The 23002-nt window shown below is 36.1% G+C and overlaps 1 long non-coding RNA gene and 1 pseudogene across 3 annotated transcripts in view; one reads left to right on the forward strand and one right to left on the reverse strand.

Annotated features, from left to right (window-relative positions):
- LOC112424348 (uncharacterized) overlaps window positions 1–18712 on the forward strand; it is a 69144-nt gene extending 50432 nt beyond the window's left edge. For all 3 annotated transcript variants that reach the window (XR_011609924.1, XR_011609926.1, XR_011609925.1), the window contains 3 exons: window positions 14537–14676; window positions 15936–16025; window positions 18583–18712. This is a non-coding gene — a long non-coding RNA (uncharacterized lncRNA). The remainder of the gene's footprint in view (window positions 1–14536; window positions 14677–15935; window positions 16026–18582) is intronic.
- The window catches only part of LOC105468238 (keratin, type I cytoskeletal 18 pseudogene), a 157749-nt pseudogene that overhangs the window by 46096 nt on the left and 88651 nt on the right, over window positions 1–23002 (reverse strand).

Raw genomic sequence — 23002 nt, forward strand, 5'->3', positions numbered from 1 at the left:
GGCCCATTTGAGAAGCCACTCTGACCCTTATCAGAACTCGAACGCTGTGCTGGGAGATCCACTGCTCTCTTCAGAGCTGTCAGACAGGGAATTTTAAGTCTGCTGAAGCTATGCCCACAGATGCCCCTTCTCCTAGGTGCTCTGTCTCAGGGAGATGGGGGTTTTATCTATAAGTCCCTGACTGGGGTTCCTGCCTTTTTTTCAGAGATACCCTGCCCAGAAAGGAGGAATCTAGAGAGGCAGTCTGGCTACAGCAGCCTTGCTGAGCTGCAGTGGGCTCCACCGAATTCAAACTTCCCGGTGGCTTTGTTTACACTGTGAGGGTAAAACCACCTACTCAAGCCTCAGTAATGGTGGACACCCCTCCCCCCACCAATCTCGAGTGTCCCAGGTCAACCACAGACTGCTGTGCTGGCAGTGAGAATTTCAAGCCAGTAGATCTTAGGTTGCTGGGCTCATGGGGATGAGAACTGCTGAGCCAGACCACTTGGTTCCCTGGCTCCAGCCCCCTTTCCCAGGGAGTGAACGGTTCTCTCTCGCTGGCATTCCAGGTGCCACTCAGGTATTGGGGGGAAAAAAAAAAAAACTCCTGCAGCTGCTCAGCATCTACCCAAATGGCTGCCCAGTTTTGTGCTTGAAACCCAGGACCCTGGTGGCATAGGCACCAGAAGGAATCTCCTGGTCTGCAGGTTGTGAAGACTGTGGAGAAAAATGCAGTATCTGGGCCAGAGTGCACTGTCCCTCATGGCACAGCCCCTCACGGCTTCCCTTGGCTAAGGGAGAGAAATCCCGTGACCCCTTGCACCTCCCAGGTGAGGTGACACCCCACCCTGCTTCAGCTCGCCCTCCATGGGCTGCACCCACTGTCCAACCAGTCCCAATGAGATGGTACCTCAGCTGGAAATGCAGAAATCACCCACCTTCTGTGTTGATCTGGCTGGGAGCTGCAGACCGGAGCTGTTCCTATTCGGCCATATTGTCAGCAAATCCAATTTACTGAATATTTTAAGCCCATTGTTGAGACCTACTGCTCAGAAAAAAAAAAAAAAAAAAAAAAAATCACTTCAAAATATTAGTGCTCATTTACAATGCTCCTAGTCACCTGAGAACTCTGATGGAGATGTAAAAAGAGATTACTGCTGTTTTCATGCCTGCAACAAAACATTCATTTTGCAGCCCAAGGTTCAAGGAATAATTTTGACTTTCAAGTACTGATTTAAGAAATACATTTCATAAGGCTATAGCTGCTGCATTTATGACACTTCCATGCTGTTTGGGTTGCTATAGCTTTCTAGGATATTTTGAAATCAAGTAGTGTGATGCCCCCAGCTTTGTTCTTTTTGCTCATAGTTGCTTTGGCTTTCTGTGGTTCCATATAAATTTTAGGATTTTTTTTTTCAATTTCTGTGAAGAAAACCATAGGTATTTTGATAAATATTACAATGAATCTGTAGATTGCTTTGGATCGTGTGAACATTTTAACAATATTAATTCTTTCAAGCCATAAAAAAGTGATACTTTCCATTTTATTGTGTGTGTGTTCTCTTCAATTTCTTTCCTCAGTATTTTATAGTTTTGTACAAAGATCTTTCACTTCTTTGATTAAATTTATTCCTAGGTACTTTTTGTAGCTATTATAAATGGGATTGCTTTCTTGATTTTTTTTTCAGATTGTTTGCTATTGATATATAGAAGCACTACTAATATTTTTATGTTGGTTTTGTAACCTGCAATTTTACTAAACTTGTCTATCAATTCTAACAGTGTTTTTGGTGAAGTTGTTAGGATTTCCTAAACATAAGATCAAGCAGTGTGCAAACAGGGACTATTTAACTTCTCCTTTCCCAATTTGAATACCTTTTTTTTCTCTTTTTACTGATTGCTCTTGCTAGAAATTCTAGTATTATGATGAGTAGAAGTGACAAGAGTGGACATCCTTGTCTTGTTCCTGATCTTGGAGAAAAAGCTTTCAACTTTTCACCATTGAGTATGATATTAGCTGTGGATTTGTCATACATATATGGTCTTTATTTTGTTGAGGTATACTTCTTCTACATCTAATTTGCTGAGAATTTTTATCATAAACAGATGTTGAGTTTTGTCAAATGGCTTTTCTGCATCTATTGAGATGATTGTTTGATTTTTGTCCTTCATTCCGTTAATATGGTGTGTCACAAATATGCACATTTCAATCACCCTTGCATCCCAAGGATAAATCTCCCTTGATCATAGTGAATAATCCTTTGAAATGCTATTGAATTCAATTGGTTAGTATTTTCTTGATTTTCCCATTTCTGTTTCTCAGGGATATTGGCCTGTAGCTTTCGTTTTTGGTGTGTCCTTGTCTGGTTTTGATATCAGGATAATGTTAGCTTCATAGAATGAGAATAAAAGTATTCCCTCCTCTTCAACTTTTTGGAACACTTTGAGTAGATTGGTATTAGCTCTTACTTAAATCTTTTATAGATTCAGCAGTGAAGCCATCAGGTCCTGGGCTTTTCTTTGATGGAAGACTTTTTATTACTGTTTCAATCATGTTATACATTATTGGTCTAAACAGCATTTCTATTTTTTTCATGATTCAATCTTTGTAAGTTCTATATGTCCAGGAATTTATCTATTTCTTAACAGGTTTTACAATTTGTTAGCATATAATTATCATAGTAGTCTCTAATAATCCCTTGTATTTCTGTGTTATCAGTTGTAATGTCTTCTTTTTCATTTCAGATTTTATTTATGTGAGTCTTCTCTCCTTTTGCTTAGTCTAGCTAAAGATTTGTCAATTTTGTTTATCTTTTCAAAACACCAACTTTTGTTTCACTGATATTTTTTAAGTCTCCATTTCATTTATTTTTGCTCTAATCTTTATTATTTCTTTCCTTCTACTACTTTTATGTTTGGTTTGTTCTTACTTTTCTATTTGCTTGAGGTGCATCATTAGGTTGTTTATTCAGTCTTTCTACTTTTTGATATAGTTGTTTATTGCTAAGAACTCCTGTCTTAAGGATATTTGTCAGTAATATTCACTATTGTATGCTCAGCACTTAGAAAAATTTATGGTAAAGAGGATACATTTTTAAAATTTTCTTTAGTTAAAATTTTAATTAGGATTTTGCCTATTTTAACATTATATTTCAACTAATAAATAGCAGTTTCAAGTAAAAACAAAAACAAAAATCTCCTCCTAGAACTGCTTTTGCTGTATCCCATAGTTTTGGTATGTTGTGCTTCCATTTTCATTTTTCTGTAGGAAATTTTTAATTTCTATTTTTATTTCTTCATTGACCCATTCATTATTAGAAGCATGTTATTTAATTTTCATGAATTTATAGTTTCCAACATTATCTCCATTATTGATTTCTAGTTTATTCCACTGTAGTCAGAAAATATACCGGATGTTATTTTGTTGTCTTTTTTTTTTGTTTTATTTTATTTTAACTTCTGGGATACATGTGCAAGACACAGGTATACATGTGCCATAGTGGTTTGCTACACGTACCCATCACCTGTATATCAAGACCCACATGTGTTAGCTATTTATCCTGATGCTGTCCCTTCCCCCGCCCCTCCAACAGGCCCCAGTGTGTATTGTTACCTTCCTTGTGTCCATGTGTTCTCATTGTTCAGCTAACACTTACAAGTGAGAACATGCAGTGCTTGGTTTTCTGTTCCTGTGTTAGTGTGCTGAGGATAATGGCTTCCAGCTCCATCCAAGTCCCTGCAAAGGACATGATCTCATTCTTTTTTATAGCTGTTCTGTTTGTTTTTTTTTTTTAATTTGTTAAGAATTGTTTTGTGATATGCCATATGGTCTGTCTATCCTAAAGGATATTCTATGTGCTGTTGAGAAATATGTGTACTCTGCCGCTGTTGGATGGAATGTTTTGTAAATGTCTGCTGTTAGGTCCACTTTGCCTAGAGCACAATTTAACTCTGATTTTTTGTTGGTGTTGATTTTCTGTCTGGACAATCTGTTCATTGTTGAAATAGGATGTCAGAGTCCCCTATTATTACTGTATTGCAGTCAATCTCTCCTTTTAGGTCTATTAATATTTGTTTTATATATTTGTGTGCTCCAGTGTTGGGTGCATATATATTTATGATTGTTATATCCTCTTGCTGTGCTGACTCCTTCATTACTATATAATGGTCTTCTTTGTCTTTTTTATCATTCTTGACTAAAACCCTATTTTATCTGACATAAGTATAGCTCCCTGCTGCTCTTTTTTGGTTTCCATTTGCATGGACTATCTTTTTCCATTCCTTCACTTTCCATCTGTGTGTGTTTTTATAGGTGAAGTGATCTTGTAGAGAGAATGTAGTTGGGTCTTGTTTTTATTTTTAATCTTTTTAGTCACTCTATGTCTTTTAATTAGAGAATTTAATAAATTTACATTCAAGTTTATTATTGATAGGTAAAGGTTTACTATTGCCATTTTATTACGTTTTCTCATTGTTTTATAGATTCTTTCTTTCTCTTTTCCTCTTTTGCCATATTCCTTTGTGGTTAAGTGATTTTCTGTAACACATTTTGATTCTACACTATTTATTCTGGTGTTTCTATGATAGGTAGTTGCTTTGTGGTTACCATGAGACTTACAAAAAGCACATTATAACAGGTTATTTTAAAGTGATAATGACTTACGTTTGATCACAAAGAAAAGTAACAAAAAACCTCTGCACTTTAATACCATTCTCCCCCACAGTTTGACTTACTGATGTTTCAGTTTATATCTTTTTATGTTGACTATCTCTTAGCCAACTGTTATAGTTATTGATTTTAATAATTTTGCCTTTTATTCTTTATACTTAAGATATAAGTGATTTAGTTACCCCAACGAAAGTATTAGAGTATTATAAATTTGTCCATTTCTTTATTTTGTAAGGTAATTTTTTTCTTTCACAGGCTAGGATGCACAGGATATATGAAAATGAGAAGACAACAATTTTAAGACTGCAAAATTTTACCATCTTGAATCTTTTGAAAAAGCTACCAATCATCTCCACTTATAAAGTTTGAAAAGCAAAAATTTTACCTATATAATTTTTAGATAATCATATAATGGCTTTATAAGGCCACCGGGCTATTAAAGGAGAATGTAGAGTATTGTAGATGCTTCAAACCAATGAAAAGTATTCAACTTACATCTAAAACAGATAAATTATTTTCCCTTTACCCATAATTTATCTTCTAATTTTACCTGCAGTATTCTGTCAGCCCAGTACACTAAAACCACATTGATAGGAAAATATCAGTCATGTTTTCTTCTTAACTTCTATGAGTTATTAACCAAGAGCACAGTTGGATGATTAACTGCTTGTCTTAGTGCAAAATGTTCCATTTGCATCCTCACTGCCAGAATTTTTTTTCATTTTTTATTTATAATTTTCCTGGCAAGCATCTTGTTAACTTTACCTCTCTCTAGTTAACTGCCAAATGTGAACAATAAGTTATTCAACTTATCAGCTTTCCTATTCTTCTAAGCAAGTCTAGTTGCTGCTTAAAGAGGAAATATTCACTAGAAAGTGCTAAATAATAGTTAGAAAATATGGGAAATACTCCATAGTTACAAATAAGAATCAAAATTCATATCCAGATCAACAATTGAATGTTATAAAGCTGGTTGAGGTGCATTTTCACTTCAAACTTTTTAAGAATATTTTCAGTTTTATTAAATAATATGAGACAGAATTTTTAGATCCCATTTTAAAGTATTAATTTTTAAGTCATTAAAAAAGAAAACAATTAAGTTCTTATAATATGTATAATCTTTGAAAAGATAGGTCTTCTTCAAGAGGATATTCTTTGAAACAGATGGAAGAAAGTTATTTCATCTCTTATAGCATTGATTTCTAACTGATACACTGACAACTGTGCAGAAGCCTCAGCTGACGCAGATATGCTGGAGATGCTGCCCTCCTCAGATCTGCTTTCCAGCTCCATTCCTTGACACTAGATCAATATCTAGGATCAAGGGCTACCATTGCCTGAGTCAGGATTTACTATCTCTGCCAGTGATAGAAGGGATTTGTTACCAAAGGAGCTGCAAGGCCTGGCTAATATGAACTGATAGAAACCAGGACAGTGTTCCTGCAAGTGGCTCTTGAAGTTTCTGAACCAAGAGGGGACCTGAACTTTAAAGCTGGATTAGGGAGAGTATGTTAATTAGGGCATACTCTCTCCAGCCCAGGATCTAGTGCCCTGGCAAAGGTCTCAGGATCAAGTTCTGATATGCTACTGTGATGCTTCTTGGAAGCTTAGAAAAAGAAATGGTCTTCTATCAAATAAATTGGAGATGCTAGAACTACCTTGCCAGAGTACTGAGAAACAAAAAGCAAATTTTCAGAGAAATGAACATGCTAGAATGAGTCTATTACATAAGATTTGAGAAATCACCAGCTGACTTTCCTTGGGAAGGGCTGGAGAATATTTCATTAACTACATGATAAGTATAGTGCTAGAGAGAGATATGCCACTATTAATATGAATCTTTGTAGTGGCTGCCCTCTGCAGACTGAGGCTGATGGCAAGAGACGCTATTCTAGTGGCTCCCTAGTGTCAATGGGAATGAAAGGATTCCAGAGTAGTAGATGGAGCTGGCAGCATTTAATTATCAGAAGTAAGGTGTGTGCAATAATTGTAAATGGCAGCAAAGTTGAAATAGCATCCAGGACATCCTGACCCACAGAGAATTGTATACACACACACACACACACACACACACACACACACACACATTTAAAGGAGATCGAAATTGGATGAGAAGGATAGTATCAGCTGACCCAATGGAACCAATGGAAAACTACAATATCTCACCTACATTCCATATCTGAGCCAATTCTTAAACAAGAAGCCATCAGTTAAAAGAGAGGTCAGATCTTCATAAGGAAGAACTCTAGAATATTACAGTAAGAGAGAGTAGTAATTCCCTCCATCCTTCCACAGTAATTCCCAGTTCTCCACAGTGACCTCATGTCATTTATCAAATATCTTCACATTGAGAAAATAACCAGGATTTTTTGTTTGTTTGTTTGTTTTTGAGACTGATTCTCACTGTCTCCCAGCCTGGAGTACAACAGCGCAATCTTGGTTCACTGTAACCTCCGCCTCCTGGTTTCAATCGATTCTCCAGCCTCAGTCTCCTGAGTAGCTGGAACTACAGGCACATTCCACCATGCCCAGCTAATTTTAGTATTTTTAATAGAGACGGGGTTTCACCATGTTGGCCAGGTTGGTCTCAAACTCCTAACCTCAAGTGATCTACCTGCCTTGGCCTCCCAAAATGCTGGGATTACAGGTGTGAGCCACTGCACCCAGCTGAGAACCAGGATTTTCCAAGGGCTATTGAATTCAAGATCTAAACCGTTTGTGGTAACAAGACTCACAAATGACATCATGTTCCCACAGTTACAGTGGGAGTATATAGAAGGTGGATGACAAACGTAGTTCTGACCCCAGTCCACCTCATACTGAATTCAATGATCAAGTGATCATTTCCCTTGTTTCTTTATGTGTACTCAGGATGAACATACTTAACAAATGGCAAAACCCTTACAATGTTTCCTTGAGCTGTGGAATAATATCTATTGAAAAAGCAAAAGTAAAGTAGTAAAACGTGAAACTTTCCACCCTACACGAGATAAGAATCAGAAATACCATATTCCAGGTGGACTGTCAGAAATTAGTGCCCACCTCAAAGACTTAAAACTTGCAAGGGAGGTGTTTGCTATTGAATTAATCAGTCTTGCCATAAAAAAAAAAACAAATTGACAATGGCAGATGACAGTGGTTTTGTGGGTCTACATTTCCGGATTCCCAAATGAGGAATGCTTCCATCAAGAGACCAGTTATGGACCTCACTAAACTAAAAACCATGACTGCCAAAATAGTTGGACTCCTTCTACTAGCAGACAAGCAGGCAGAAAATGGGGTTACCATACTGCTAGAGGCAATTGACTCTGATTATAATGAGGTGGAGATGACGCTACATAGTTAGGGAGGGAGGAATATGTTTGAAACTAAGTTGATCCCCTGTCATATATATTAGTAGTCCAATGCCCAATAATGACTGGGAATAAGTAGAGCAACCATGTCATTGCAAGGGCAAAGTATCTGGAGGCTTAGGCCTTGATCGAAATACTAGAACAGCATAAGTTCTAGTGAAAGTGAGAATCTAGAATGAATGGTAAAGGAAGAAATGATAAATATTTGTTAAAAATCGAGGACCAGGGACTATAACTTATCTCACTAAACATATCTTATAAATTTTCCTCTAGAATGATTATGATCATTTAAAATATAGAAGAAACCAGTATAAATAGGTTGACCTTATGTAAGACATTAGTAAGTCTAAACAGAAAGAGAATGGACTATAAGTGGACACAACTGATGTTTTCTCAGATTCCACTTCTGTTTTGGTGCCTCTGTATTAGCGTTCTCCAAAAAAACCAGCACCAATAGGAGAGAGAGAGAGAGAGAGAGAGAGACAGACAGACAGACAGATAGATAGATAAAATATACGTATTTGAGAGAGAGAGAGAGAGAGAGAGAGAGAGTTGAATTGACTCATGCAATTATGGAGGCCAAGAAGTTTCACAATCCGCTGCCTGCAAGCCGGAGAGTCAGGACAGTGGTGTTATAATTCAGTCTGAGTCTAAAGGCCTGATAACCAAGAGTGCCAAAATCCGAGGACAGGAGGAGATAGATGTCCCTGCTCAAAAAGAGAGTGGCAAATTCATCCTTCTTCCACTTTTTTGTTTCATTTGGACCTTCAATGAATGGAATGTTGGAAACTTACATTGGCGGGGTGATCTTTATTCAGTCTAGTGATTCAAATCCTAATTTCTTCCCAAAAAGATGATCACAGATATACCCAGAAATAATGTTTTACCAGCTACTAGGCAACCCTCAGTCCAGTCAAGCTGGTAAATAAAATTCACCATCACAGGTGCATTTACCCACTGGATTCTGTATACTTTGTTACTTCTATGGACAGGTTTAATGAGTTCAGAAGCCTGCCCTTTGACTACTGAAGAAGTTTCAACTGCATGCTCAAAGCAGAAGTGCCTGGAAATTCAGACACCACTAGATCAGCCCAAAGCCAATAATTAACTTGTGTGGGAATACAAAAGCCCAGCTTCCTTCTCAAGGCGGGAGAATTTCTGAAGTGTGATTTGTGCACCGAGTCTCCCCACAGAATCAGGCTGAGGCTAGGACTATGTCTGAAATCTCACCTTTGCATGGCTTCTTACTTTTCCTGTTCTGTGTTTCACATTTTACTGGATGTTTTTATGGAAATACTTTTAAAATAAACCCCTTATACATGAATTCTCTTCTCAGGGTCCACTTTTTGGAAATCAAACTTAAGACACTGAGCCCTAGAGGGTTTTTCACACAAAGGCCACAGTAAACACACTTTGGGGGACTGCAATTACATAAAAAAAAAAAAGAAAAGAATCAGGAAAATTTCCAAGAGATATGTACAACAAATGTGATAAAATATCTTTAAAAATCTATGTCACAAAAATACCCCCACAAAAGCACTTATAAGAATCCAGAGTAAAATTTTGGTCATATGATGGGTTGTGGAAGGAAGCTAAGGGACAAGAGAGTGTGCCACAGACTTGTCTTGTTAGGCAGAACTCATAGATACTAATAAATGTAATTAATCAACAGGAGTGAAAAAGCATGAGTCAGAGTTTCACATTAAGGGCAGTCATCATTAAAAGTAGAATTATTGCTTTTAGCAAGTCGAAGAAAACCTCTTTATGCAATAAAAAGCAGGATTAGAGGAAAAAATTAAAAAGTCAAATATGTGAAAAAAATGAAGTAAGATAGGAGAACTAGTTCCTAATATAAACATAATTTTAGTGAATTTAAATAATTTAAACTCATCCATAAAAGAAAAAGGCTCTCAGGTTGTATTAAAAAACAAAACTCTCCCACATGTCAACTATAAGAGGCAGTCTTAAAACAAAATGACACAGAAGGTTGAAAATAAAATGGAATTCAAAAATGCTGTGGCAGCAATCTTAATGTTGGATATAAAAGAATTTAAGGCTACAAAGATCATAAAGAACAAAGAAGGACATTATATTCTTACAAAAGAAGAATATGTAAAGAATAAACATCCATCAAAAACATGGGATTATATATTTTACAAATATACCCTCAAAGTACACAGTAGACACAACTGTAGGAAGAAGCAAATCAACAGTTAGGAAGATTATAATACAACTTTCTCAGAAAGTGGCAGATCAAGCAGATTAAAAATGAGCAGAAATACTGAAAACCTGTACAATACAACTATATATAAAATATATAAATCTCTACACATGAAAAAAATGGAGAAAGCATTTTCTTTCCAAACACCCAAAATCATATGAAAACACAGCAGGTGCTGGGCTGCAAAGGAAGCATCAATAAATCCTAAAGGATCAATATCATATAGGTTCTTGTACTATAATGCAGGAAAGTTATATTTTGGGAAACAATATAGTTGACAGATGAATTCAGCTCAATGAATTAGGAGAAGAGTAAGAAAAAACTCAAACCAAAAAAAAAAAAAAAGATTTTAACAAACGAAAGAGTAGAACAGAGCAAACGACATAAAACAGAGAAGATAGTCTTTTGAAAACTATTTTAAGATACCAAAATGTCTAATACTGGCGAGAATGAAAAGCAATATGATACAAATAAAATTAAGTAAAAAGGGGAAGTAATTAGATATGTAGGATTTTTTTTAATTATAAGCGAGTTTTTGGATCAGCTATATGCTAGTAAATTTTAAGAGAGAAGCTATGCATAAGTCCCTAGAGTACAAAATTACAAGTTGACACAAACAGAAATACAGAATTTAAATAGAAGAAAACATACTAAAAAATGTAAATGGTAGTCAAAATAAATAAATAAATATTCAAAGCCTATAAAATGACAACTTTTTTCCTCTTCCCTTCCAAAACCAACAACTTTCATTAACTTTAAAAAAAAAAAAAATTCTTTCTGCATTGTGTAGGAACTTCAATGCTCTTAAATATTATCAGTAATGGTGAAATCCTTGTCTTTTTGCCCATCTCGAAAGGCAATGCATCTAAAGTTTCTCTATTAAGTATAATACTTGCCAAAGGTTTTTAATAGATGACCATTATCAGGTCCAAGAAGCATATTTCTTATAGGTTTCTGAATTTACAAATTTACAAATGTATTCTAAACTTTATCAAATCCTTTCTTTCCATTTGTAATTAAAATTATCATATGTTTTTTTCTCCTTAATCAATTAATGTGGCAAATTACTATTACTGTTTTTTCTCATGCTAAAGCATCTTCGCATTCTTAGGATAAGCCCTATTTGATTATGATATATTCTTATTATTTGTATTATTTATTAATTTATTATCGATTTTTTTCTACATTACTTACAGAAATAATAATTTCAATTTAAATTCAATGAATTCACCCACCTAGAAAAGTATGGTACTAACAACCTCTTAATACTAAAAAGAGATTTCAGAAAGATTATCAAATACAAGATCAACTTCCTCTTCATTACCGTCTCTCCCAAGTCATGAGTGGCGTTGAAATCTGGCAAGAGGAAGTATAATTGATGATTAATTTAGTTTGAGTTTCGTGGAGTATATCTAAAGTTCACAGTCACTCCCACACAGACTGAAGTGATTGCTAGCCTTCTCACAATAGGAATGACTTCCACAAATCCTACTATAACCTACCGTGCTGACCCACCTGCCATCTAGACACAAAGGCATAGGCAGACTGTCTTACACTGGGGACACATGTGCATAAAGGAAGGAAAACAAGGTCTTAAATGTAGAAAGTCAGAAATTACTCTAAGGAAAATTCTTCCAATCATCATACCTAAAAAATTGCAAGTAATGAATCCAACCTCACCTGTGCCTAGTCAAAAGAGAAGTAATCTGTCAGGAATACGTGCAATTAATGCAATTATTACGTGAACACACAGGTTCTCCTTTCTAAATTTTGTGAAATAGTATTTATCAGAATTTCCAGGTTTCTTGGATGAAAACCTGTAGCTGCACTACTAAGAATACATCCGCTTGTGACACTATATGTTCTCTGCATTCCAATTATCCATAAGAAATTATTTTGATTAACCATACAAGAGAAAGACTGAATTACCTTCTTACTCTCCCTCCATATAGAATATAACAAAAATTTCAACACTTGAATAGGTGATTAAAAAGTATGTAGCAAGGTTGGGCCCCGTGGCTCACACCTGTAATCCCAGCTCTTTGGCAGGCCAAGTTAGGCAAATCACCCGAGGTCAGGAGTTCGAAATCAGCCATGGCCAACATGGTGAAATCCCATCTTTACTAAAAATACAAAAATTAGCCAGGTGTGGTGGTGGGCACCTGTCATCCCAGCTACTCGGGAGGCTGAAGCAGGAAAATCACTTGAACCCAGGAGGTGGAGGTTGCAGTGAGCGGAGATCGTGCCACTGTACTCCAGCATGGGCAGCAGAGCAAGATTCCATCTCAAAAAAAAAAAAAAAAAGTATGTAGCAACTTCCAGTCTCAGCTCTGACACATAAAGAACTTGAAAATTCTAATAGAAATGCATCCTGCAAAATACTTGACCAGTACTCCTCAAAACTGTCAACATCATCAAAAACAGAGTCGGAGAACAGAAAAAGACTTTAGGTAAAAACTAAGGAAATCTGAATAAACTATGTATTTTAGTTAATAATAGTGTATCAATATTGATTCATTAACACAAAAAGTGACAAATGTACTATGTTAGTAATAGGGGAATCTGGGACTTAACTTCTCCGTAAATCTAAAACTTTTAAAAAGTGAAATCTATTTTTTAAAGTAGATAGCCAAAGAATATAAGAAAAATATAGAGGGATATAAGATAGTTAATATCAAATACTTTTTTTCTAAATTATGTGATGACTTTGGAATTTTTCAGCTACTTAAATCTGTAATGTGTTATAATTTTCTTTCTCAGTTTAAATATTCATTTTCATCATTAAGTCTATATAAGCAGTTTATATTCTATTTGTTTTAAAAGGGCTGCCAAAATTACACGAGCTTCAGACACCACCCTAGCTTTAAGTCATGGTTAGTTATTCACAGTTGCTTTCTACTCACTGAATACTCCTCAAGCCTCTACATTTTTGCATGTTGAAATTTTCTCTAATTTTCAAGGTAAGTCCATCTTGAATGACAGAGACAATGTATCCAAAAACAATGAACTCAGTATTGTAAAACCTGGATTGTCTTCCTAAATCAAGCTTTGTCCAGTACTAGCACCAATTTTACAGAGTCATTTAACTTCTTCCTATGAAGAATCTCAGTTCTGCCACTTGTCAGTTCTATGGCCTTGGCTAGCTATTTAACATGTTAATGCCTTAATTTGCTTATCTGTAAAATGGAGACAATAACACTGGGCAAGGATAGGGTTATCTTATGGCTGCACTGGGGCAGCTCTGTGCTTATCTCCACGGATGCCTGGAAGTATGCTACTGACCCTTGGTCAAGACAAGAATGGGAAGTAATAGCTAGTGATTTAGAACATGTCGTGTAAACTTCAAAACTCCTCTGGAGGCACTCCATATTATCTTGTCTACATTGTTTAGGATATATGGATTGATGGTTTGCATCTGGTTTAACCTGTTACACAGCTTGGCTGTAGCGAAGTGACCAGTAAAGGTGTAAAAGGCCCTTCAGTAAACTTGCATTTGAACTATGCTGAACTTAGATACCCCACATATATCTGAAAAGTGCATAATCCAAAGATGAAATGCCTCATGCACAACTGAGAAAAGACCTTGGGAGGTCTGCACTGGGTGTTTTCAGACTTCCTATAATTGCCTGTACTTTCCTTCTCCTCATGTGCCATATTATTTGCAATCATTATAGCCTTACATGAATGTACCCTGTGGAGTCTTGAGAGTTCCTTTATTTTGAGACCTTGTATAGCACCGTCATAAGGCCCTTGTAAGGATTAATTGAGCTAAGAAATGTATAGCACTTAGCACACTGCCTTATCAGTAATAAGTGTTCCATAAATGACAGCCACGATTATTCATATTTTCCCTCTCTCCAATAAGGTCCAACCCCCACCCCATTAATGTCAACATCGAGGTGGAATTAATTGCTTCCATGGACTATTATTATCTGTAGCAGTGGTTCTCAACAAAGAGCTATTTTTCCCTCAGGGGACAATTGGCAATGTCTGAAGACATTTTTGGTTGTCACAACTGGGAGAAAGGTACCACTGACATCTGGTAATTACAGACCAAGAAAGCTGCTAAACACCACCCCAGGACAGCCTCTCACGACAAAGAATTATTTAGTGCAAAAAGTCAATAGTGCCAAGGTGGAGAACAGTGGTCTGTCACTCTCATTGTTTATCTTAATTACCATCACATTCCTCAAGCAGCAGGCACAGATCCCCGCAGGTGCGTGCATGTGTGCACATGCATGTGCTTGTGTGTGTACGTGTATTCCATAAAAGTCAAACCTATAACATGGCCTGAAAATTTCTCCTGCCTAGCCAAAGAACTGCCTCTCTTTATGGCAAGCTGACTGAAGAGGGGCCTCTTCCTTTTGCTGTTGCTGCCTACCACAAGTGTTAGCTACATGCAGGGAATCAAAGAATGAGAACTTTGTGCTACAATATCAGCTCGTCTGGAGGTTTGTGCACCTTCCCAATTATATCATTGTCACGACTTTCTCAAATCAGGCGAGAAATGCTTTTCCACTCTCTTGTCTTTCTTTCATCCCTAGAATGAGACTTTGCATCCTCTCCCAGAAACTTTCCTGAAGGCTGTAAGTGTTGGCAGATGATCCCATTTTATTTCTATCCAATGTCTGCAAAGTGAATCTAGTGCATAGAAAAACTACTGTGACAACCACATACTCAGAAATTCTCCCTCACTCTTGCTCCTCACAGAAAACTACATAAGACCATATTCCAAGGATATTCTGGAGGTCATTTTTATTTTTTCTCAAAGTATGTTCATAATACCTTACACAACCCAAACCCTAGGAGTGTATCTGATATTTTCCTTTTAGGGTGACCAGCTGCCCCAATTGGCCCAGGACTTTCCTAGGTTGAGCACTGATAATCCCATGTTCTCAGAAACCCCTCTGCCCCAGACAAACTATGATAGTCTCTCAACTCTTACTCAGATGCTTCTTAGCATGTAAAACAGCTACATTTTAATAAATGTTGTGATAAAGCAAAATTCCACATACTGACTTCCATGTTTTATTGAATGTAATTACTACATTGGAGTGGTTCTCTAGGACATTTTTTCCCCCAGATTGACAACACTACTATTGCCTTTATATGGCCAGCACTGTCACACCACAACCCTGAGGTCACTCACAATAAGAAGCCATTCCACACTATTACCCAATGGACAGGATAGAATCGGAGCTTTACCTAAACAGCTTCTTCCCCAGAGCTTAGCTCCAAGACAAGCATCTTATTCAATAGAAATAACAACTGAAACACTCTATCTGCTGTCACAACTACTAGTAATCCAACCCATCACTCTAATTTATATTTCCAGTATCAAGTCCTTCAGATGTGTGTAATTCATCATCATGTGACAGTAGAAAGAATTCATATTGCCCACCATGGGCCTTCATTACTGAAAATATTACTGAAAATATTTTTAATTATATTTACATTATAATTATAATTACATTATTACTGAAAATAAACAGCCACCTGTTTTATGACAGTCTTTATTTGGATAGGTCCCATTTTTAATCAATCTAGATTTTAATGGATTTTAGCTTTTAAGTCAAACATCTTCATTTATAGCAGATTTATTTTCCAACTCTTCTGCCTTCAAATGCCTTACAATAGCCCCACCCTTATCCCCACTTTTATTATATAAATATATAACAAATAATTCTATTTCTTTTCTCTTGTTTCTCAGCAATCCTGTGAATTAGATAGCTCAAGTATTGTTATTCTCATTTTAATTTTTATAGATGAGCAAACTTATTTGACATCAAAACAGAAAAAGGTAAGTTCCCTTTGAGAATGTATAACATGTTATTTTATTTGCAGTCTAGAAACATACCTTAAATTCATAGTGTTTCATTCAATCCCTCTGAGTTATCTAGGTATCTCATTTGTTATGATAACATCCTTAATAAAAACCATCCACGTCACCAGCCATTGGCTGATACAACTTCAAGTGCTGATATACCTCACACTGCACAACATACATCAGACAGTAAATGTTAAGAAAAATCACTGGTTTTCCAAAGGAAAAACACACACACACACACACACTAGAATTCATCACAATTGAAGACTGATTCACATTTAAGCAAATACCAAAATTATTTAGCAGTTGAATTCCTGTTAATATACTTTCCCTCATGCATTACCTAACACTGAAGTCAACGTCTCTAATGTAAGAGAATTTTTAAAAGTCTACTATATTAAATCACCAGAATGCATTCATCAGATAAAGTTAACTGTGGTATTAACATACCTTGATACAAAATAGCAGTCTTCGTACAACATAAATGGTGAAAGAAACTGGATGAGTTTATACGAAAGGAAAGTCCTTAATTCTTTTGCCACAGCCAAGACTTTCTCCTTTCCCAGTGCATGATTTGGATTTCTGCACCCTACTCATTTTGTAGGTACACAGTGAATCAGTTGAACCATGTACTATAATTAACTTGGCCTATTCAGGTGATCATAAAGAAAAAAGGAAAAGCTTATTTCTTGAGAAGTTCCAACCTTCTAAATTTACTTTCTCACTAATGAACAGAGGTCACCTATCCACTACAATACAGTAAGCAGAAGTGATTTCATTTTATTAAATTCAAAACATGGCTTCAAATAAAATAAAACATGAAATATATAAGTATTTGTAACTAACTTGAAGAAGAAGTTTACTGTAACTTACCAAAGATTTAAGTTAGAGCACGTATCACTAATACTCAAAAATCATATTATAAATGTATGTTTTGTTGTTTTTGTTTTTTTTTTTTTTTTTTGAGACGGAGTCTCGCTCTGTCATCCAGGCTGGAGTGCAGTGGCGCGATCTCGGCTCACTGCAAGCTTCGCCTCCTGGGTTCACGCTATTCTCCTGCCTCAGCCTCTGAGTAGCTGGGACTACAGGCGCCCGCCACCTCGCCTGGCTAGTTTTTTGTATTTTTAGTAGAGACGGGGTTTCACCATGTTAGCCAGGGATGGTCTCGATCTCCTGACCTCGTGATCCACCCGCCTCGGCCTCCCAAAGTGCTGGGATTACAGGCTTGAGCCACCGCGCCCGGCCAAATGTATGTTTTGAATTGGTCTTACCTAATTTTAAAGACTGTCAAGTCTTTTGATTAATATTAGTAACCTCCAACAATCTTAAAGTATATTTTGTCTGACGTTAATACAGCTATGCCAGCTTTCTTTTTGTTTGCATTTGATTATTATTCTTTTTTATCTTTTTATGCTTAAACTTTCTGTATCCATATGCCTTAGATATCTATTTTGTATGTAGAATATAGCTAATTTCATTTTTGCTTTATTTCTCAATCTGGTAATCTCTATCTTTTAACTGAGGGAATTTGATACATTTGTTTTCACTGAGATTATTCAAACTTCTGAACATTTTTTGAATATCTACATATTCTGGGGCCAGGCGCGGTGGCTCAAGCCTGTAATCCCAGCACTTTGGGAGGCCGAGACGGGCGGATCACAAGGTCAGGAGATCGAGACCATCCTGGCTAACATGGTGAAACCCCGTCTCTACTAAAAAAAATACAAAAAACTAGCCGGGCGAGGTGGTGGACGCCTATAGTCCCAGCTACTCGGGAGGCTGAGGCAGGAGAATGGCGTGAACCCGGGAGGTGGAGCTTGCAGTGAGCTGAGATCCGGCCACTGCACTCCAGCTTGGGTGACAGAGCGAGACTCCGTCTCAAAAAAAAAAAAAAAAGAATATCTACATAATCTGAATTTTATATTAATTGTTAAATCTTGTGTGTATTACCTGTGAATTTTGATTATTATAGTAGAAGGACATTTGTACCAATAAAATTGAGAGCCAGTATTCTACGATAATGTGACTAAATAAACTCTTGGGTCATTTCTAAGAAAATTACATAATTCAAAAACAAACATTCCAAATATATTTGTAATAGCTTCATGGGCAAAAGATGAATTTTGCTTTGACTATGTTTTCCAACAATGGTTGGTTGGTTGGTGTTAGTTTTCCGATTGCATGATGAGGTCTAGCATGTCATACGACTGAACTTCAGTATGCACTCAATTCTTCCTCATGTATTGATTAAAGACCATAAACTTCATGTGTCAAGATACTGTATCAGCTTTACCCATAAATTTATTGAGCAGGTAATAATAATAAAAGTTAATGCATATAGCACATACTGTATGCCAGGCATTGTTCTATGTGCTTTACATTTTTTGACTCATTAATACTCCCAGCAAGTCTGTTATGCTGCCATAATGGACACCAGATGACTCCCTGTTGCCTTTAATTTTCTCCATCATTTTATCTCTACCTCTAATTGTGCTTTTATCTCTCTCCATTGTCTGTTTTCTGGCTTTAGGAATGGGTGGTGTGGTAAAGCTGAAAGAGCAATGAGTTATGAAGTCAAAGAAATGCATTTCAAATCCCATTTCTAGTATCACTTGATAGCTTCGCAACCTTGAACAAGTTCCTATTCCCCTCATCTGCAGAACAAAAATAAAAACATCTATTTCATAGAGTCATCATAAGAATAAAATAAGATAATGTGTGAAAAGAGGTGTACAATGTGTATTATTTCTCTCCTCATCATCACATTAATAGTGTAAAGTCAATAGAATTATATAAACTTGTTATAACAGCAACATAAACTTTTGATGTATAATTTCAACAAGTCATTTTCAGAGATGTCATCTCTGGCTGTCACATTATCTAAAATAAAACACACACAATCACACTCAACACATAAAGCCACACACAAAACATGTGACACAGAAAATGTATACACCACATACAATCATACTCAACACCCATACAACATGCACATAAAACACGACATACATAGATAATAAACAATCTTCCTATATAAACATACTCACATACATAATTTCATAGGCCCAAAACATATTTTATTTCCTTTAAAGCATTTATTCAGTATCTGAAATTACACAATTGACTGACTGACTTATTAAATACCAATGCTCACGAGAATGAAAACATTAATGGAAAGGGAAAGTGACACAGCTAGCTAGTATGTGCTAATCCTCCAAATTTCATGTTGAAATGTAATCCTCAATGTTGGAGGTGGGGCCTGGTGGGAGGTGTTTGCATCATGGGTGCAGATTCCTCATGAATGGTTTAACACCATCCCCTTGGTGATAAGTGAGTTCTCCCTCTGATAGTTCATGTGAGTTATGCTTGTTTAAAAGAGCATGGCACCTCCCACTTCCCCACATCTCTTGCTTTTGCCATGAATGTGCCTGCTCCCCCTTTGCCTTCCACCATGATTGTAAGCTTCCTGAGGCCTCACCAGGAGCAGATGCTAGTGCCATGCTTCCTGTAAAGCCCACAGAACTGTCAGCCAAATAAACTTCTTTTATTTATAAATTATCTCCTCTCAGGTATTCCTTTGTAGCAATACAAAAACTGACTAAAATGGAAAATTTCTACCAAGAAGTGGGGCATTGCTATAAAGATGGTAATGTGGAACTGGCTTTGGAACTGGAAAATAGGCAGAGGTTGGAAGAGTTTTGAGGTCTCAGAAAAAGATAGATAAGGGAAGGTTCGGAACTTCTTAGAGATGTGTTAAGTGGTTCTGACCAAGTGTTGATAGAAACATAGACAGTGGAGGCTAGGCTGAGAAGGTCTCAGATGGAAGTAAGAAATTTATTGGGAACTGGAGTCAAGGTCACCCATGTTATGCCCTAGCAAAGAATTTGGCAACACTGTGTTTACATCCTGGGAATCTGTGGAAGTTTAAGCTTAAGCATGATGACTTGGGGTATCTGGCAAAAGTAATTTCTAAGTAGCAAAGCATTCAACACGTGGCCTACCTGCTTCTAATAGCCTAAGATCAGTTACAGGAGCAAAGAAGTGACTTATAGATAGAACTTATATTTAAAAGGGAAGCAGATTGCAAAAGTTTGCAATATTTGTAGCCTGGCTATGTGGCAGAAAAAGAAAAACCATTTTCAGGATTGGAATACAAGCATGTTATAAAGCAATCACTTGCTAGAAAGATTAATATGACTAAAATGAAGCCAAGAGTTAATAGCCAAGATAATGGGGAAAAGGCCTTGAAACTATTTCAAAGACGTTAGAGAGAGCCCTTCCCATCACAGGTCCAGAGGCCGAGGAATAAAGAATGTTTTCAGGGGCCAGGCCCAGGGCCCCATTGCTCTGCACAGCCTGAAGACACTGCTCCCCACATCCTAGTTGCTCCAGCTCCAGCTGCAGCTCAAAGGGCCCCAGATATAGCTCAAGTCACTGCTCAAGAGGGTGTAAGCCTCTAAAATAGAAACTCATAATCCTATTCCACAGAAATGGTTATCAGAATTAAATTAACGGATAGAAGACATGGGAAGACACTTAGAACAGAGACAAGTACTCAATATATATTTATGGAGACTTACTTACATTTAGAATTCTCTAAGACCAGTAGTACCAGATGATCATTATAGTACAAATTTTAGCCACTCAAAGTACTTGCTTTCAATTCAGTAAAACATTTAGTATTAGTTCCACAATTAAGTAAAATCTGTATTATTATAAATAGTTAAAATCCACTTACAGGCATATATCAAGTTCATAATATTCAGTTTTTTAAACTGCCTAATATTCTATAATGGCATACTTTATATACATATAAAACATTGAAAATAAAGAAGTTCATCTTTCACTGCTTATGTTTAAATACATATTTAAGTTCTGGAATCATATTTTAAAATATGTAAAAAGCTATAAATGGTAACATTTCTGCAAGTGGACTAGCATGAGGATTTTTCGTTTTTAATTTTAAGCCCTTATGTATTGTTTAGGGATTTTACAAACAGCATATATATTACTCACATACTTAATCAAAATAGCATAGATTTTTCCAAAAATACAGTCATTATAAAGTGGAATATATCCTTTTTTCTGATGAAGCATTTTTAATAAATAGGTATATTTTAAAAAATACATTTTGAAGGACAAGAGTTGACTTAAGTCATTACATCATCTTCTGTTTGTAGGCTTTTATTATACTTAAACAAACAAGCTTTATTTTTGAATACTTTCATGAACTCACACCTCTCTCATCTGAAGTTAAGACTGTTCCAAAAGGTGAATTTTGCAAGCCAATCAATTAGTAGCAAATGCAATGACTTCATATTTTGGGAAAGTTGACATATTTTTAAAAACATTTTTTTCCATATGCTACACTTGGCACTAACTTCAAAATGCCCCAGATTGTTCTGGATCATTTCATGGCAAAATTCATTTCTGTATTACCTCATTTGCTTCCCCAAAGGATGCCTTTTTTCTGTTCAAGTTAAGCAGACATTAATATCTCAGCAGGGAAAATATGACTCTTGCAATTTTTATAATAGCCTTTTCAGTCCCAAATATTAGAGTGGTATTACAGTTACTGCTCTATAACTATACAAGATTCCTTTAAGTTTAGTTCAGTTCAACAAATATTTGTTGATCATCTTATATGCCACAAACTAGGGTAATTTTTAGAGTTACACAGTTAGCTAAGTGTTTAAATGTTCTGCTGTTCAAATATTCATCAACCAAAGGGGAAAAAGATATCTAAAGATAATTTCAATGTGACCCCTGAGGGTCAAGAACCCACAACGGAGGGGAACCTCTCTGGTTTCTATTTTTCAAAATAAGCACGCACTCTTCCACTCAAATTTATATTTTTGTCTTACAGGTTCCCACTAGGTAAAGTCACTTTGTACCTTTCTTTGTACCAGGCTTTCTATATAGCTGTAAATAATCAGACTCTGAATAATATTATGTGAATAACAATAATTAGTGTCTGGAAAAAAAATACGGCAAGGACATATACTTTGGGTCTCACAATCATGTGAAACTAAATCCAGTATGAGAAACTTAGATCCTAAGAGAGCAAAAATGAATGCAGCTAATAGAAAGAAGAGTAGAGATAAAGAATGAGGAAAAGGAGAGAAAAGGAGTAGGTTCTATAATTCTTCTCTCCTATAAGCAAAAACATCTGCAATCCAGGAAATGCCTTTAATCTCCCATGTAACTAAGGTCATAGCTTTGCTTTCATGTACCTATTTTGAAATAGTTGTCTAAAGCAGTGGGACAATGTGCTGTTGACTGTTGCTGTGAAAACACACAAATGAGGAGAACTCAACCTTGAAATTGAGTTCATTTTTGAAGGAAAAAAATGTCTTATGGGGGAATAGAAAGCAGTCTGCATGAACCTTACCTGGGAAAGCAGCCATAAAAGAAGGTGTTGGTTCAAAGGACAGTTGTGACTTAGAAAAAATATTTTACTATAAAAATATTATAGTAGGAAAAATTAAATGACACATAGTACATGAGTGATGAGGCATGGAGTAGGGCACAGGTTTCTCTAAACAATGAATTAATTAAATTACTGTTTTTTGCATATCCTTTTCTTTACTAAAAGCAATTCCAAATGTTAGATCTCCTTTTTATTTTTTGAGGGAGAAATATTCAGATTCCTATAGTTTCTAAAGTCTCTGTGGCCCAATTTTACCCTTTTGTTAGTTTTGAGATCACTATTAACAACAAATCAATGATGACCTCAAAATAATTTTAATTACTTTCACTTATCATATTTAAAGAAATGACTGCTAGAGGACTAATTTCATTGAAAAACTGAAAAGCCACATTTACCAAATGTGTGTTGTATGAACGCATTGTTTAAAAAAATTATCAAAGATCTACTTTTTACTCAGTATTATATAGGGGGCACAAAATGAAAGCGCAGGTGGAATCCTCAAAGATTTTCTACAAAGTAT

This window comes from Macaca nemestrina, chromosome 11 (genome assembly GCF_043159975.1).
Source record: "Macaca nemestrina isolate mMacNem1 chromosome 11, mMacNem.hap1, whole genome shotgun sequence".
NCBI classification, from domain to species: Eukaryota; Metazoa; Chordata; class Mammalia; order Primates; family Cercopithecidae; genus Macaca; species Macaca nemestrina.